Below are 15,859 nucleotides of genomic sequence, written 5' to 3'. Positions count from 1 at the left end.
ATCAGCAAAAATTATCCCAGTGCCTTATGTCAAGTCACATATCACAGACACTGTGACCCGCACTATATAAACCTTGATGTAATTAAAACAAAAAATGCAGAATTGAGGACTGAGGTCTGCCCACTACTCAGAGAAATACACCTTGTCTGTCCAGTTCCTACTCTTGACAGCCATCATCTCACAAAACACACCGCAAGGATGCCACAACTATGGCCACACTTCACTCTAAAGACTCCTCTTTGCTTTCCAAGACAGGAAATCTCAGGAAGAGCTCAGGTTTTATGCTGAACAACTCCACACAACACCGCAGTATCTTCCCCTTACCATTTTGATTAAAGTGGCCAAAACAGGAGGCAGGATAGCCAGCAGAGCTCTGGGGAACTCATCCTTGCACAGCAGAATGGGACCAGCCCCAGCTCTCCTTGTTTCAACCCTGCATACCAGCACATTTCTTGCTTCCCCAAGAGAGAACTTAACCTAACTTACTCTGAAAACACACTGAAGCGTAAGAGCTCGAGCAGCTGAAAGAGATAAAAATTGTGCTCCAGTGATTGCAGTCTCCCACATCCAAACAGCTCCATCACGCCATCATGTCTTTTAACTACACTGGACCTGGACATTCAAAAGACAGCCTAAGAAGATGCTCTGTTGCAGTGATTTGTGCTTAATGGTCATCTTCTTCAGCTGGAAAAACAAATGCAACTAGCTTTGCTCTAACTGCTCTAGAGACTCTCCTAGCTAAGAAGAAACCTTCAGTTGTTTCAAAACCACTAGTATGGTCTGGTACGTCTTCATATAAACCAAGAGCTGGGTCAAAATCTTTCTGCAGTTACACATATCAACAACACATTGTTATCCAGGATTTAGTATTCAGAAACTTCCATGAATCCATTGCTAGTTTGTATTTTTCCTGAACTGAGCACTATAGAGACTAACAATCAGTCATGGGCAGCATCCTGCCTCTCTGAGGCATCAGATAGGTATATCTGGTTCCCAACTCTCACAGTGGGTGATTAAAATGAGCCTAAATACAGGTTTTCATGTGATCCTGCTCATCATTGTACCAGACCATCAGCCCAATCAACTGGAAAACTCTGATTGCTTCTAGTACTTGCAGTTAGGCACTCACTTCATACGGGTTCCTCTCATCACTGAAGTTAAAACACGGTGGCAAATCCAGTTCTGAGTTTTTGATGGTTGAATTCTCCTGAACTGGGTGACCCTAGCTCATCATGTCATAATACATGTCTCATCTTTGAGTTTGTCTTTTTTCTGCTCTCTCATGTTTTCCTCTTTGTCTCTCCCCAGAAATGATTTACATGTTTGTTTACTCTGAGCTACATTCATCTGAGTCATTCAGTAACCCTGTACCCACAATCATATTACAGCAAATTCTGAATTGTAGTCTTGGTGAGCAAATACTGTGAACAGAAGCTAAATTCTGGGCCATATTCTGCCACTGGGTTGCAAGAAGATCTAACCTTTGCTATGAACATGTCAAAATTCAGCAGCATCATAACCCCCTGTGCTACTATACCTCATAAAGAAGAAGAAACTCCAGGCAAAGGGATTACTCTATATTTACACCAGTGTAACAGTTAGTAGGATTTAGCTCATTTTGTACAAATTATGCTACTGTACTTGTAGGAATAATCTTTTCTGTTTGAAACTAATTTTAGCCACCCTTGAGTTGTGATTATCGAGCTCTTCCATCTGTTGTAGAAAAAAATATTATTTGCACATAGCTTTTGTAAATTTTCTCCACTGAGGTATGTTTTCAAGAACAGTATTCCTCAACAAAGCAACATAATCATATTATTAGCCAGACTCAAGACTCAGCTGACAGTACCTTGTCTGCTAAATCCACAACATGAAAAGACCTCAGAACTGACATTCTAAATATTTCTTTGAGGTTGTCTGAAAATAAATCCTTGCAGAAAAAAATATCAAGCTAATCAAAGAATTCTGTGTCTTGCAAATGCAATTCTGAGTAGAAACTATTCAGAGATTCTACCAAAGCAGAAGTTGGAGAAGAAAATTAACAATCCACTTTAAAAAACATGTTACAAAGGCAGTAAGAGTTCAAAATGCTAGAAAGCAGCAATACACACAAAAATATAAATAATTCCATCAGAATCCAGCAGTGAAAATAAGAAATTCTGTTAATGTTCTATATACTTGTAAGACACATTAAAGACGATCAGCAGTCAGTGTCAAACTCAAGCCCTTCTCCATCTAGTTTCTTTTCACAATCTAAAAAAAAACCCAACCAAGAAAGCCAGAACCTGGATCTTTTAATGCTAGAATGTGCCCTGTAGTAGTATAGTCCCTGCCTGGGAAGTCTTGCTTGTAGCTAGTACAGAGTTTTGATCAAAACAAAAGTACAAGACGTAACAGCAAACAGAGACCTATGGTCACACAGTGGAACAGTTTGTGTCATGGTCAGGGGTAAGGTCTTTGGTGTCTTGATCCACAACTTAACAGCTCAAACGGCCTAGGACTGAAGTGCTCCTCCAGCTAATAAGTACTGCCAAGTTACATGCTAAGAAACTGGGGGTAAATATTCATGGGCAGAACAGAGAGTGACATGTCTGATAACACTCAAATGTGATATCTTTTTTTCTTCAGAAATGACACTACATTTCTTTACAAGGGAGTATTACTCAAAATAGTTCCTTTAGTCTGCTTTGGAGCTGTCTGAAAGACATTTGGCCACAGTTTTAATACATTGTCTAAAGATACCTTTTTAACTTCCAAAAATCATTTTAAAACAGCAATATAGTAATTTGCATTCACACAGTACCTCCCTGTCCGGAAAGTGTTTCCAAGGGCTTCTGAGGAGCTTCAGGCAGCCCAAAGATACACTAACGCAGGACAAGCTATGTTTTTTGGAGAAGCAAGCACTACCAAAGATTGAGACTTGCTCAGGATCAGGCAGAACGTCCACAGAAGTAAATAATCCTCCTTCGCTCTTCTCCCACGGGGACACACAGACAGAGGCACTGTAACCACAACACCATTCTCCTCCCAAAAAACCTTTTCTTCCACCTCCCCTTGCATCCTGCATAGGGCGCAGCATTACATAAGCTTACTTAGAAGGAGGTGTACCACAAAACTTGGGGTTTATATCTGATCAGCTGGGAAGTAGAATATTGTAAATAATTAATAGAGTGGAAAAGTTAAGAGGAAGTGATCAGCCAGAATGGAAGTTCAGAGTGATGCTGCTCTCTTTGCAGCAGCAGCAGCAGCAGCCAGAACATAAGACTTCACACATGACTGTTCAACCATGTTACCTACAGCATGTAAAATTTAATGGAAGACTTGCACATTATCATATTCACAACCATGACTAACCAATCTGTTGTCAGTCACCAAAAATATCACACAAACAGAATGTTTCTATACCAAAGAGATCACTGAAGTCACAGTTCCATAGTAAACAAATGAACTTAGAAAGAGTCTTGAAAATCGGGCCCTGACTTTTTTTTTCCTTTTTTCCGGCTGCGGAATTTGATCAGCTACAAACTGCAAGATGTCCAGTGGTCTGGGGACCGAGGGGATGATACATGAGGCATTTCTTCTACGAGCACCACAGCAGAGAACATCCCCTCCCATATCACCGGCACCTTTCCCATTCTGGGGGCTCGTGGATCAGCCAAACGACTCACAAGCGGGTCAAAGAACGCCCTAATTAATACCAATTAAGGCAGGTGTTTAACCCGCACACGTGAGGGTGCAGATGGCTGATACGGTACGCGCTGTCATTCAGTGCAAGGGCAGTACTGTCCACCCAGGCTGCGGGTCCCGGCAGTGCCGACAGCTCCTGCCCAGTAGCTTTGGTCCCACCGCCTGCCCTGGGGGCCCAGCTCTGCAACACCGTGGGAGAAGCCCTCCGATCTAGGGTTGGGGGATGCATGTACCTGCTGGGGGTGAGATATAGATGCATCCCCGCCACAAGCGGCCGAGGACACTGGGTGAAGGGATTAATTAATAGCCGCGGCTCCAAGTTCGGGGCAGCGCCAAGCGGGGACCGAGGACGGTTCGAGCCTCGTCCTCCTACCTAGCCCCGCCGCTGAGAGGTCGCTTCCCGCGTACGGCGCGCGTCCACCCGCCGCCCGCTTCCCTCCTGGGGGGCCGCTCACCTCCGCGCCGCTCCGTCAGGCTCTACATGCCGGGGTGCCCGCGGGCCCGGGGCGCCGGGCCGCGACGCTCATCTGTAATCCGCTCCGCGCCGATTGCCGCGGGGGGCGGCAGCCCCCATTGCCGCGCCGCCCAGTCGCTGCCCAGCCCCAAGCAAGAGCCCTACGCCGCTGCCGGCGGCGCGGAGCCGCGGGACCGGCGGCAGGCAGGGCAGGGCGGGCGCGACATCGCGCTCCTCGCCCCAACAGCGGGCAGGCGCCGGGCAGGGCTTCAAGCTGTCTTCAGAAAAATGAAGCCGAGTCTCAGCGGTGCTTCTCGCCGCCCCCGCCGCCTCTGAACGCTCCCCTTAGCGGCAGCTGAGCCCGATCAGGAGCGGAGCGTCGCGCCTAGGCACACGCAGCGCCCCTCGCACTCCCGCACGGGCACACGCCGCCCCTCGCTTGCACGGATACACCTTCTCCTCCAAGGCTGCATACACAGGGCTATACACATACCTCCCCTCACACAGAGGGGCACACTCACACGCCTCCCCTCACAGAGAGGGGCACAAACGCACGCCTACACTCACACGCCTCCCCTCACGCACGGGCACACTCACACGCCTCCCCTCACACACAGGGGCACACTCACACGGCTCCTCTCGCATACAGGGGCACAAACACACACCTCTGCTCACACACAGGGACACACACGGCTCCCCTCACAGAGCAGCACAATCACACACCTCTGCTCACACACAGGGGCACAAACACACACCTCTGCTCGCACACGGGCACACTCACACACCTCTGCTCGCGCACAGGGGCACACTCACACACCTCTGCTCACACACAGGGGCACACTCACACACCGCTGCTCGCACACAGGAGCACACTCACACACCTCTGCTCGCACGCAGGGGCACACTCACACACCTCTGCTCACCCGCGGGCTCACTCGCACACCTCTGCTCACACACAGGGGCACAAACACACCTCTGCTCACACACAGGGGCACAAACACACACCTCTGCTCGCACACAGGGGCACACTCACACACCTCTGCTCGCACACAGGGGCACAAACACACACCTCTGCTCGCACACAGGGGCACACTCACACACCTCTGCTCGCACACAGGGGCACAAACACCTCTGCTCGCACACAGGAGCACAAACACCTCTGCTCGCACACAGGAGCACACTCACACGGCTCTGCTCGCACACAGGGGCACACTCACACACCTCTGCTGGCCCGCGGGCTCACTCGCACAGCTGCCCTCAGGCGCAGGACCCGCGCGCAGAGGGATACACGTGCACACCTCCCCTCACCATCCACATCCCTCCCTTCACACACACACTGCTGCCTTCTCTCTGACACGCACGAACGGATACAGACTCCTCTCACACACTTCCATGCACACTTCCACAGACACACCCTCACACCCCCAGGCCCAAAAATTCACATACCTCCGACCACCCTGCCCCACACGTCAACCCACACACCCTACACCCACTTTCCCTCACCCACCCACACATGCACATCTGCACATGCGTCCGCCACACACTCTCATTCACCCCACACTCCTATACATTCCCACATCTACACGCACATCCACCCGCTCACCTACACCACTCCACCAACTCACCCCCCCCTGCTCCTTCACACCCTCAGCACCGAGGCACCATGCTGGCCCCTCTCTTGACTGGTTCTTTAGTGAGATTGAGGGATACTCTCCATATGACCACTCCTGGGATTGTGAGTGCCATAGGAGAGGCAAGCAAGTGTGGATGTCTAGCACCTTGGGCACCCTGGGACACACCTCCTATCTGCCTTGACCACATCCAGCTGAAGTCCCAACCACGCTGTCAGTACCTATCAGCACATGACTGAGTGACACCCAGCTCAGTGATAAGATCACTTGAATTTCCCATCCATTTTGGGGCTCTGAGTTCAGATCTCTTTGTTTTCCAGACACTTAGACATCTGGGTCTCTAAATCTATTTGATAGCTGAGAAAAATCTGAGAACTCATTTACTAATAGATTGAATCCAGTGAAATCCAGTTCTTATCTCTTCCCTGGCCAGGAAAGCTTCCCACTGGTCATCAAGAGGTCTTTTCTTTCTCCTGTCTTTCCTTCCTTTCTCACTAACCCTCTCAAGCATCACTGGTTACACTGGGGGTAACTTTTTCCATCTTTCCACATTTTTAATCTAAGTGCAGCATTTCCACCAGAAGAGAGAAGCTCCAAGAGGTGCATTCACAGGACCACAGAATCCCAGCATGCTGGGGGTCAGAAGGGAACTCTGGACATCAACTAGTCCAACTCCCCTGTTAAAGCAGGGTTACACTCAGCAGGCTGCCTAGGATCAGAGTATCCAGGTGGGTTTGGAATCACTCCAGAGAAGGAGATTCCACAATCTCTCTGAGCAGTTGGTTCTGATGCTCTGGCATTCTCACAGGAAATAAGTTTTCCTTCATGCTCAGATAGAACATCCTGTGTTCTAGCTTATGCACATTGCCCCTTGTTCTGTCACTGGGTACTACTGAATAGAGTCTGGTCTGACCCTCTTGACTTCCTCACACTTTAGCTCTTGCTGAGCATTGATTAGATCCCTTCCCAGTCTGCTCTTCTGCAGGCTCAACAGCCCTAAGTTTCTCAGCCTTTCTTCCTCACAGAGATGTTCCAGTTCCCTCAGCATCTTTATACCCCATTCATGCCAACCCTGCTTTCACTATCATGCTGTGATGTTGTCCACGCCCAGAGCTGTCATAGGGAAGATCGTCCCATTCCAAAAGAACCCATGTGAGAGCATAATGAGTTTCTTACTCTGCTCCCTACACTAATCTCCTGTGGTTCTGTCACGGGCACAAAATCCTGGCATTAAATTGCTTTTCCTTTGCAAGTACCATAATTGCTACAATGAGCCCTTCTCAGAACTTTACACTTGAAACCAAGACTTGATGCTCAAGAGAAGTTTGTAATTTGCCTTATAGACATGTCGAATCCATATCCTGTCCTCTTTAATGATCAAAATTGTTGCCATACTCCCCTACGTTTTGCTGCAATATTATTAAAAGGTGAATAATGCACTCTAAGAGTCTGAATTTACTTTATGTTGCTGGCACTTCTCATAAGAAAGCAATTTGCAAGCTACAGTCTGTGCATAAAGACCACTTTATCTGTCACCGAGAAGCATCCACCTCTAAGGTGAAACACAACAGCTTTAATGGGGCACAACAACACTGTGCAGACAACAAAGGATTCTGTAGCTCCAAGTGCTGCATTCTGCAGGCAGCTGCAAGCTAAGCTGGTCAGAGTATCAGGATGAAAACTTCTTCCCTGCAAAACAGTTCTGGAGTTGACTCAATATTTTATCACTGCAAATGTTCCGAAGCCCTCCTTGTCCTCGGAGTACTGAGAAGCACTGAGTAAATGATTCAGAGCAAATCTTTTATTCAAAACTTCTGCCTGCATTTTGTGTCAGTCTAAGAACACAAAATTATTTTCCTCCTGCTCAGATTCAGTCAACCCATGCTTAAGAGTTTGTCTGGGTTTGAAAGCCAAGGACTGGGACACGTGATGCCTTGCTGCAGGGGTTTTGCTGTGCTGTATATACGTGTATGTGCTGAGTGGGTACAGTTGGCTTTGTAAATGACATCCATTTGTCCCTGTTCCAGCGGGATGAACTGAATTTATTGCCAGGGAATGGCCTTGAGCCCAAGGAAAGAGTCCCGTTAGCAGCCAAGATTGGGTTCAGATTATGGAGAGAAAATAGTTTGATTGAGAAAGGGAAAAAAAAATGCAAGTATGAAGCAAAATCTCAAGTGGTTTCACAGTGACAATGCAGGTCCAGGATTCTTTATCAATCTCTCTTGAGTAGTTCAATTAATTTTCTTCTCTATATTCTCTATAGGGTTTTTTCTCCTGCATTTTACATCAGATCCTGGCCCTGGGTTCTGCCCAGCCAGCACATCCTGTAAAGTGACTGCAGTCTGGAAGAGCAGAGGGTTGATTTCTGCACATAGAACAAGGGTGCAATGCCACCTCAAGGGATGATAGGAAAAGCTTTGTAGCTGTTGAAGCTCCATATGTTGGAGATGTGGACAGTCAGTGCCAGTAGACCACTGCACTGCAAGCAGGGAAGTGGAGCAAGGCAGCAGCCAACACTGCCTCCATCCCCTGTCTGTAATGGGACCTTGGCAGAGGGGAGCTTTGCTCAAAAAGCAATGGAAAATACCTCTAAAGAATCTCATAAAACAAGTGATTACAAAGCAGTGTCACATCCAGCAGGCTGAGGGGGGCTCCCCTCTCCTTCTGCTCTGTGCTAGCCAGGCCACAGTTCAGGAGGGACAGACAACTACTGGAGAGAGTCAAGCAGATGCTGGGGGGCCTGAAGCATCTCTGTAGGAAGGAAAGGCTGAGACACCTGGGATTGTTTACCGTGGAGAAGAGCAGACTGGGAGGGAATCTCTTTATCTGATCAACAGCTAGATAGTGGAGGACAAAAAGATGGGGCCAGACTCTTTTCTGTGATGCACAGCAACAGGACACGGAGAAATGGGCACAGACTGGAAAATGTGAGGTTCCGTCTGAATAGAAAGAGAAACTTCTTTACTATGAGTGTGCCAGAGCCCTGGACCAGACTGCCCTGAGACATTTGGAGACTCCTTATCTGGAGAAGATTCCAAACTCTCCTGACTTTGTGGTCCTGGGAAACCTGCTGTGCATGACCCTGCTTTAGCAGGGGATTGAACTGGATGATCTCCAGAGATCTCTTACAACCCCCACCATTCTGTGATTCTGTAATTTGTGAAACATGATACTAACCTAAACTCTATTTTAAAAGTTGATATATTTAAATGTCATTTGGAAAGTAATTTCTCTGGAGCTATCTGAACTGAATTAACACATAAAAGACCAAAATGCCATTTACACCAATATGTCCAGTGTGTGGTGGTACCACTGTCAGTCAGAATCAAGTCCGGTGATTCACTGACAGCCAATTTTGTCTCACAAAAGCTGTCTAATGCCTGTAACCTTGAGAACAAAAGCAAGTGAAATGGACAAGATTGTTTATTTCCCATTTCGCCACTACAGAATGAAGCAAGAGAGTAGCAGAGCCCTAAAACAGAAAGGGGAGTAATTATTCTTAGAAATAAAGCCTTTGGAAAAGGTCTTTTATCTTGCTGTGGAAAAAAAGAAAGTATATTCCTTCATTGTGCAGAAAAGGAGATTTTGCATATTTTAATTAGATCAGTTGAAAAGTTGTGAAAAAGAGAATTTGCTTTGCCATCAAGTTCCTCTGTGAAGAAAAGTTCCAAAAGTTCAGTAACTTAGAGACAGCTTTAAATCTCCATGCCTAAAAATAATTCATCCCCTAAGAAAATGCCATAGATTTTTTTTTTAATCACTGACTTCAGGTCATTGGAACATGGAAATTAAACTAGGAAACTGGAAATCTTTTTTTCTTTTTAACTTTCCACGCTTCCAAATCTCCTCTCTGTTAAATGGGCAACAGGTAATCCCTGCAGGGCTGCCATTTGCCTTCTCTTCAGAAGAAGTGGTGCAGCTCGATGAAACATCGCTCGACAAAATGTTCAAGGCTGTAGCTCATGATGCAGACATGAGCAAAGCAAGAGGCTTCTTTGCCTCCTCATCAGGAGATGTAATTTTTCTTTGGTTTAACTTTCTCATCGTTATTTTTTATCCTGTCTTTTTTTCTCCAGCGAATGCATACTGAGTGAACATTCCAGGCCAGCTGCTTTGCTGGTGCATACTCAGGACAGTGTGGTTCATGTTGATGGCACAGCATCAACTTGCATACCTAAAACAGTGTAGGGATGTGATCGTGTCCCTGTATGCAGCCCTGGTGAGAACACAGCTTAAGTACTGTGTTCAGTTCTGGGCTATACAGTATAAGAAAGACATTGAGGTCCTGGAGAGTGTCCAGAGAAGAGCAATGAGGCTGTTGAGGGGTTTGGAGGACATGTCATACCTTGAGTGGCTGAGGAAACCAGAGTTGTATGGTCTTGAGAACAGAAGGCTAAGGAGAGATCTTATTGCTCTCTATAATTATCTGAAAGGACATTGTGGTGAGGCTGGTGTTGAGCTCTTCTACCAAGTAACTAGTAAGAGGGCGAAAGCAAACAAGAGATGTAGATTTCTTTACCGAAAGAGTGGTGAGGCATTAGAACAGGCTGCCCATGGCATCTGGCTGGTGGTTCACAACAGGACAGTTATTTTCTGGCAAGGATCACACTGAGCTCTATGGCAGGTGAAATGACCAGAATTATCCCTCTAAAGATAGCCTTAAAATGAGTTATTCCCTTCTTCAGTCTTTCAGCATAAGACATACCAGCTTTGACTCTGTTACATGAGCACATTGTTTCCCAAGTGCTAACCAAGATAGCCAGGAAAAGATAGATGACTGCAAGCAGCAGTCACTCCTCTGTGTAATAGATTGCTGCTCATTAACTTAATGCCATTTGTTCCTCTTGTGCATGAGCCTCTTGCTCCCTGCAAACACTGGTTGTGATGTATTTGCTGAGCCCCCCTGGCACTCCCCATGCATGTAGCAGTGTGTGCAGCTCTGCAGGGCAGGCTGGCCCCAGCAAGGCTTCCCAGCACCTGCTGGCAGAGTTCATGCTTCTGATACTTTGTTCACAGAAATACCCTGGCAATTCCTCCTGTAGACACAGATGTGGGGTTTAGTGCATACTTGAATTGTCAGAAAGGAAGCAAAGGCCTTGACCTGGCAATAAATATCATGAGGAAAGTGTGGTGTAACCACACACAGCCTTGGGGAGCTGCAGAGGGCTTGGCAGCTGGGGCACTTGAGCACGTGATACTATTTGCAGGCACTTGTACAAGACCAAAGCAGTTTCATTTCTATCTTCTCACAATTCACCTCTAATTTTAGCCTTTACAATGAATACCTCTGAAACTCTGCCTTTATGCTCTCTTGCTCTGATCTGGATATCTGTCTTCAAACATGATCTTTTCCACAGGATGCAATTCCTAGTTCTTTCTTAAAGAGTGTCATGGAGGCAGGGAATTAAAAAAAAAGGGAAGTTTTTTTCCCTGAGAACCCTGCCCCCAGACTACATACAAGACTGGTCTAGGTTTATTTACAGATTCTAATTCAATTGGGAGTTCTTCAAAAGGATGTTATGGACAAATTTAGATGTAGGAAGGCAGGAGATGGAAAAGACTAAGCTATAAACACAGCTTTACCCCGCTATCAATGAGGCTGACCAAAGAATTAAGGGAACAGCAGGCTTTACTCACAGAGGTAAGATAGGTATTCAACAATGATCCCTTGCTGGGTTTCTCTGCTGCTCTACTGCCTTCTGATGCTGCAAGCAATATCCAATAGTCTGGATCCACACGGCAGAAGCCCAAGGCGAGTGGCAAAGCCGCCAAACTCAGAAATGTCTCAAGACACAGCTGCCACAAGACAGGGATTCATGGAAGCGACACTCCCTCAGCAGCATCAGGGAAGAGCCAAACTGCTAGGGTCTCCCCAGCTCGGAATGGCAGCCAGGAAGTTGGCTGGAATATGCTCCAAGAGTAGCCATGTGTGGGTGCCACTGGCAGCTCTCTCTAAAGGGTCCCAGGACTTGCCAAGCTTGCAAGTTTGCACAGAATGGTGCAAAAGTAGGGAGAACCGTCAAAAAACAGGGATGGTGTGAAAGCGAGAGCTGTGCAAAAGGTAGGAGCCGTCCAAAAGCAGGGACAGCCCAAAATGAGAATTCTGTCCCAGCAGGAACCTGTCCTGTTGGGCGCTCGGTCAAGGTGGGAACTCTTTCAGGGCAGGAACCACCTCACACTTTCTCCCTTGCTCTGTTTGTGCTTTTCTAGACAAAGTGTTCATTTGCCATTTTATACTGGGCGCAAAAACCCAGCGTGAGCTTCCACGCGGGTCAATACACGTGTGGAAAGGTGCCTTTTGCGGTTCCCTCTCCAAGCCTGCAGGGCGAGGTGGGGGAAGCAGTTTTTCACACCTTCTTCTCCTCTCCATTCAAACCTGGGGTGGGGGGGAGAAGAAAGGAATTTGGAGTGCTCCAGAACAAAGAGTTTTCAAAATTACTCCTGAGCTAGTGATGGTTGATTTTGTGTTAAGTGACTGAAACTATTTTACATTTCATTACATTATCATTGGTCCATTTTTTTGTCCTTGGTTCACAAGCTTCCTTTCCCCAGCACCACTGAGCCATCCTGCATTTCAAGAAAACCACCAAATCTCTGGATAGAACTGGAACCTTATTGGCAAAGTAATTTCTTTCATCCTGTGCCAGCAAGGCTGAAGCAAGTACTGTCAAATGGTGCTTGAGAGGGCAGTGGGAAGAGGTTGCTATCAGTTCTACCTTCAGCAGCTGCAGCACCCTCAGCATCGTGTTCCCTATCCACAGCCCTAGGAGGGCCCACCGAGGCAAGAAAGGAGTGAGGATTTGGGGCACAAACTGCTTGAAATGCCAACTGGGAAGGTGATCACTTCTATACTGGCTGGTCTGTGTCCAGGGCTTTAGAAACAAAGTGGGCATTTTGTAAAATCCACAGCTGGTTCCGGTTCAGATCCCCTGCACTGTCCAAGCAGGGGTATTTTGAAGGGGATCAGCTACGGATGGTGGCTGCAGGCTGATGCAGGTCTGAGAATTCAGCCAGTCTGCTGCTTCCCAGACAGTATCTCCAAATAGCGCTGAGCCACTTGGCTGTACCCTGTGCATGTCCCTGTATAAATCAATCTCCAGGGAGCTTACCAGCAAACTGATGCAGCATATCCCTGCCTATATTTAATTAGGATTTGCATAGTGGGACATCAAATCCAGTCACTTGTCCTTGTCAGGGCTCTGTTTTAGTTGTGTTAGAGGAAAAAAGGCAGGAAAACAAAGTGTGGATGCAAGTGGAATGAACAGCCTGGGGAAAAGACATCTTCCAATCCTGCTGGCAATCGGCTTCTGTGCTGAAGCAGGAGGGATTATATTCCTTAGAAAAGATAAACTTCCACTGTCTAATACAGTGGAGAAAACTCCCACTTCACAGATAAATCTCACTCTGTGCCAGCTTCAGTGTTATTTGCCTGCTATGCATCTCCCAGACTAATTGCAGACAGTGTCTTCTTCTGCAGGCGGTGTCCTGCAGTTTTGATCATTTTGCTCTTCCGTTTTATGTTGTATGAAAGTCCTGGACTCAGGACAATCTGAAAATGAAGAATATGCACTATATAGCTCATAACTGTCTACCCTTCTTTCTGTGCATCTGTGTATCACCTCCCCAGACCGAATCTTTGCCATCTTTCCTCTCTCCCCCTCAGTAAGAACATATATTTTAATACAGGACTTCTTTTAATCTCTTCAAGCCTCAAGTCTTTCCAACTGAAACAGGTTGTCTGTGTCTCACCAGCAAGACTGATGGTGTATCCCTGGAGCTGGTCCCTACAGCCAGACTCTGATTTCATTTCTGTGCAGGTTGAGCCTAAGCAAAATATTGATTTCAGCGGTGTTTCTCATGATTTGCATTTGTGCAACAAAACTGTTTCTGCTACAAATATCCAATTTCTCTTCTGTTTAATGGAAATAGGCTTCTTCATGCAGCAATAATTTTGTTTGGCTTTTAAAACTGGCTGCACTGGGGACAATACAAGAGAGCAGAAAGCACAGAGTGGGGTTGAGTTTACCAAATAAGAAAACTCCTGATTTTGCATAGTTCAGACTACAAATTACACTTTGGGAATAGAAACCTCTCAGTTTCCTGTTGCAGCCTTTTACAAAGGGGGTTTGTTGAATCATCTTTCTCTGCCTTACACAGTTATTAATGTGCTCAGAGATGGAGCCACAGGGGAGGGGTAATAAGGTGATTAGCACTTACCAGTTTTGTCTCAAACTTGCCAGTGTCATGAGATTTAGTACCACATTTGAGGACAAAAAGAACTGTTTGTTTATGTATCAACATCTATTGGCTATTTCAAGCTATGGCATCAAAATAGATCCTTTAGTAGGAGCCTTTAAAATAAATGCCTTTGCTTGTGCAAAGCCTCCATTACCTTACCTTTAGTATTTCTATCCATTATCTTTTACTGCCTCCTTTCCTTTTTATGACCCCATTTTTATTTACAGTACAGCCCTTAATTTAGTAGTGCTGACACAGTTACATTTGCAGTAATAGCTTAATTACCATATATTCATGAAGAGGGTGGTTAGGGATAGTAGCTACAAACATGACAGGTTCATTTGCATTATTGTCATTAGCATGCTGCACAAATGAGTTTTTGTTTGTGAACTAGCTGCTTAATAGGGCTATATTGCTTCCATAAGAACCCAGGCCTGGAGGAGAGCAGCAAGTTGCTGCTAATGCTGCACTGGTCTGAAAGTTCTGCAAATTGCACCATGATGCTGCTGACAGATGGCATACAATATCTTTTTCCAACTCAGCAGAAAATGGAAAAGAATATAATGAAGAGACTACTGAGATTAGAGTCTTTATCAATGGGACTTGAAATCTAGTGCACCATATGCTTGGTATAAAAAGAAACATTTATCTGAAAAAATTAAAGCATAGCATAGATGGAATTTATCTGTTTTTCTTTGTAGACTTCATGGGTAGGTTTTAATCCATATTTTTAAGCATAAACATAATTGCAATAAGTAATAACTCACTATTCTGACATCTTCCTTTCTCCCAAGTTGTAGGGTCCTCCTCGCAGCTCTCAAAATGAAGCTCTCTCCACACTGAGTTCACTTTGCCAGAGGGAAATGGACTGGCACCAGCTGGCACTCCCAGTTCTTCTGTACCATTTGTGGATGGCAGACCTGATTCAATGCCTGCAGGGGCAGAGGGATCTTAGTTAGTAGCCGTCTGACCTTGCAGGTGGTTGAGGGAGGGACCTTTGGCAAAGGTCCAGAGATGTATTTTCAAACACTCACAATCAATATGGGGGTTTCTGCAAGTATTATTATAGCTGCTTTTTATTAAGTATTCCTTGGTGGTTATGGATGATGGAATCACAGAAGCATAGAAGAAAGACTCATTTTAGTTGGAAGAGACCTTTATGATCATCAAGTCCAACCATTAACCCAGCATTGCTATGTCACCACTAAACCATGTCCCTCAGCACCACACCTACACAGTTTTTAAATCTCTCTAGGAACTGTGATTCCAAAATCTCTCTGGGCAGCCTGATGCAGTGTTCTGGCACCTTCACAGGAAGGAATTTTTTCGTTATGTTACAATGGAACTTCCTCTGTTCCAGTTTGTGCCTGTTAACCTTTGTCCTATCACTGGGCACCACTGAAAAATATACTATGGCCCTGGTAGAATATTCATACATTAAATACTTTTTTTTTCCTCTTCACATTAATTCATCCCTATTTACCACAGCAGACAACAGAACTCCATGCTTAGATTCATGCAACAATTAAAAAAGAAAAAAGAAAGGAAAAAAGAAAAGAAAAAAGACATTTCTATCAGATTATAAAGATTTGTCATGTTGTCATTAGGTTTATTTTCTCCATCCATTTCTCTGCTTTGTGTGTGTTGCTTTATGCTCTGCAGGGCCCTCAGGGAAGGAAAAGAGGGTATTGTTTTGAAAAATATAAGGGTTTTTTGATTAAAGGATACAAAATTAATTTGCCTCACAGAGGCTGGAAATGTATTATTTGACAACTGTACTCCTCTGAATAAACAGAGCACACATGGCCAAATTTATCATGTTGATCACCAGACCCTGGTCTTTTATTCT

The 15,859-nt window shown here is 45.8% G+C and overlaps 1 protein-coding gene across 4 annotated transcripts in view; it reads right to left on the bottom strand.

Moving 5' to 3' along the window:
• TRPC5 (transient receptor potential cation channel subfamily C member 5) overlaps positions 1-4,571 on the bottom strand; it is a 102,414-nt gene extending 97,843 nt beyond the window's left edge. For 2 of the 4 annotated variants that reach the window (XR_010305806.1, XM_064159398.1), the window contains exon 1: positions 4,143-4,554. The gene's annotated coding sequence lies outside the window, so the exon portion shown is untranslated. Of the gene's footprint in view, positions 1-2,803; positions 3,650-4,142 lie in introns of those variants that run through there. The other 2 variants (XM_064159402.1, XM_064159400.1) reach the window with 2 other exon arrangements.
• Between the last annotated feature and the right edge of the window lie 11,288 nt (positions 4,572-15,859).

Source organism: Pogoniulus pusillus, chromosome 19, assembly GCF_015220805.1.
Source record: "Pogoniulus pusillus isolate bPogPus1 chromosome 19, bPogPus1.pri, whole genome shotgun sequence".
NCBI classification, from domain to species: domain Eukaryota; kingdom Metazoa; phylum Chordata; class Aves; order Piciformes; family Lybiidae; genus Pogoniulus; species Pogoniulus pusillus.
Note: the sequence above shows the minus strand (reverse complement) of the source record. Positions and strands in the feature narration are given on the sequence as shown.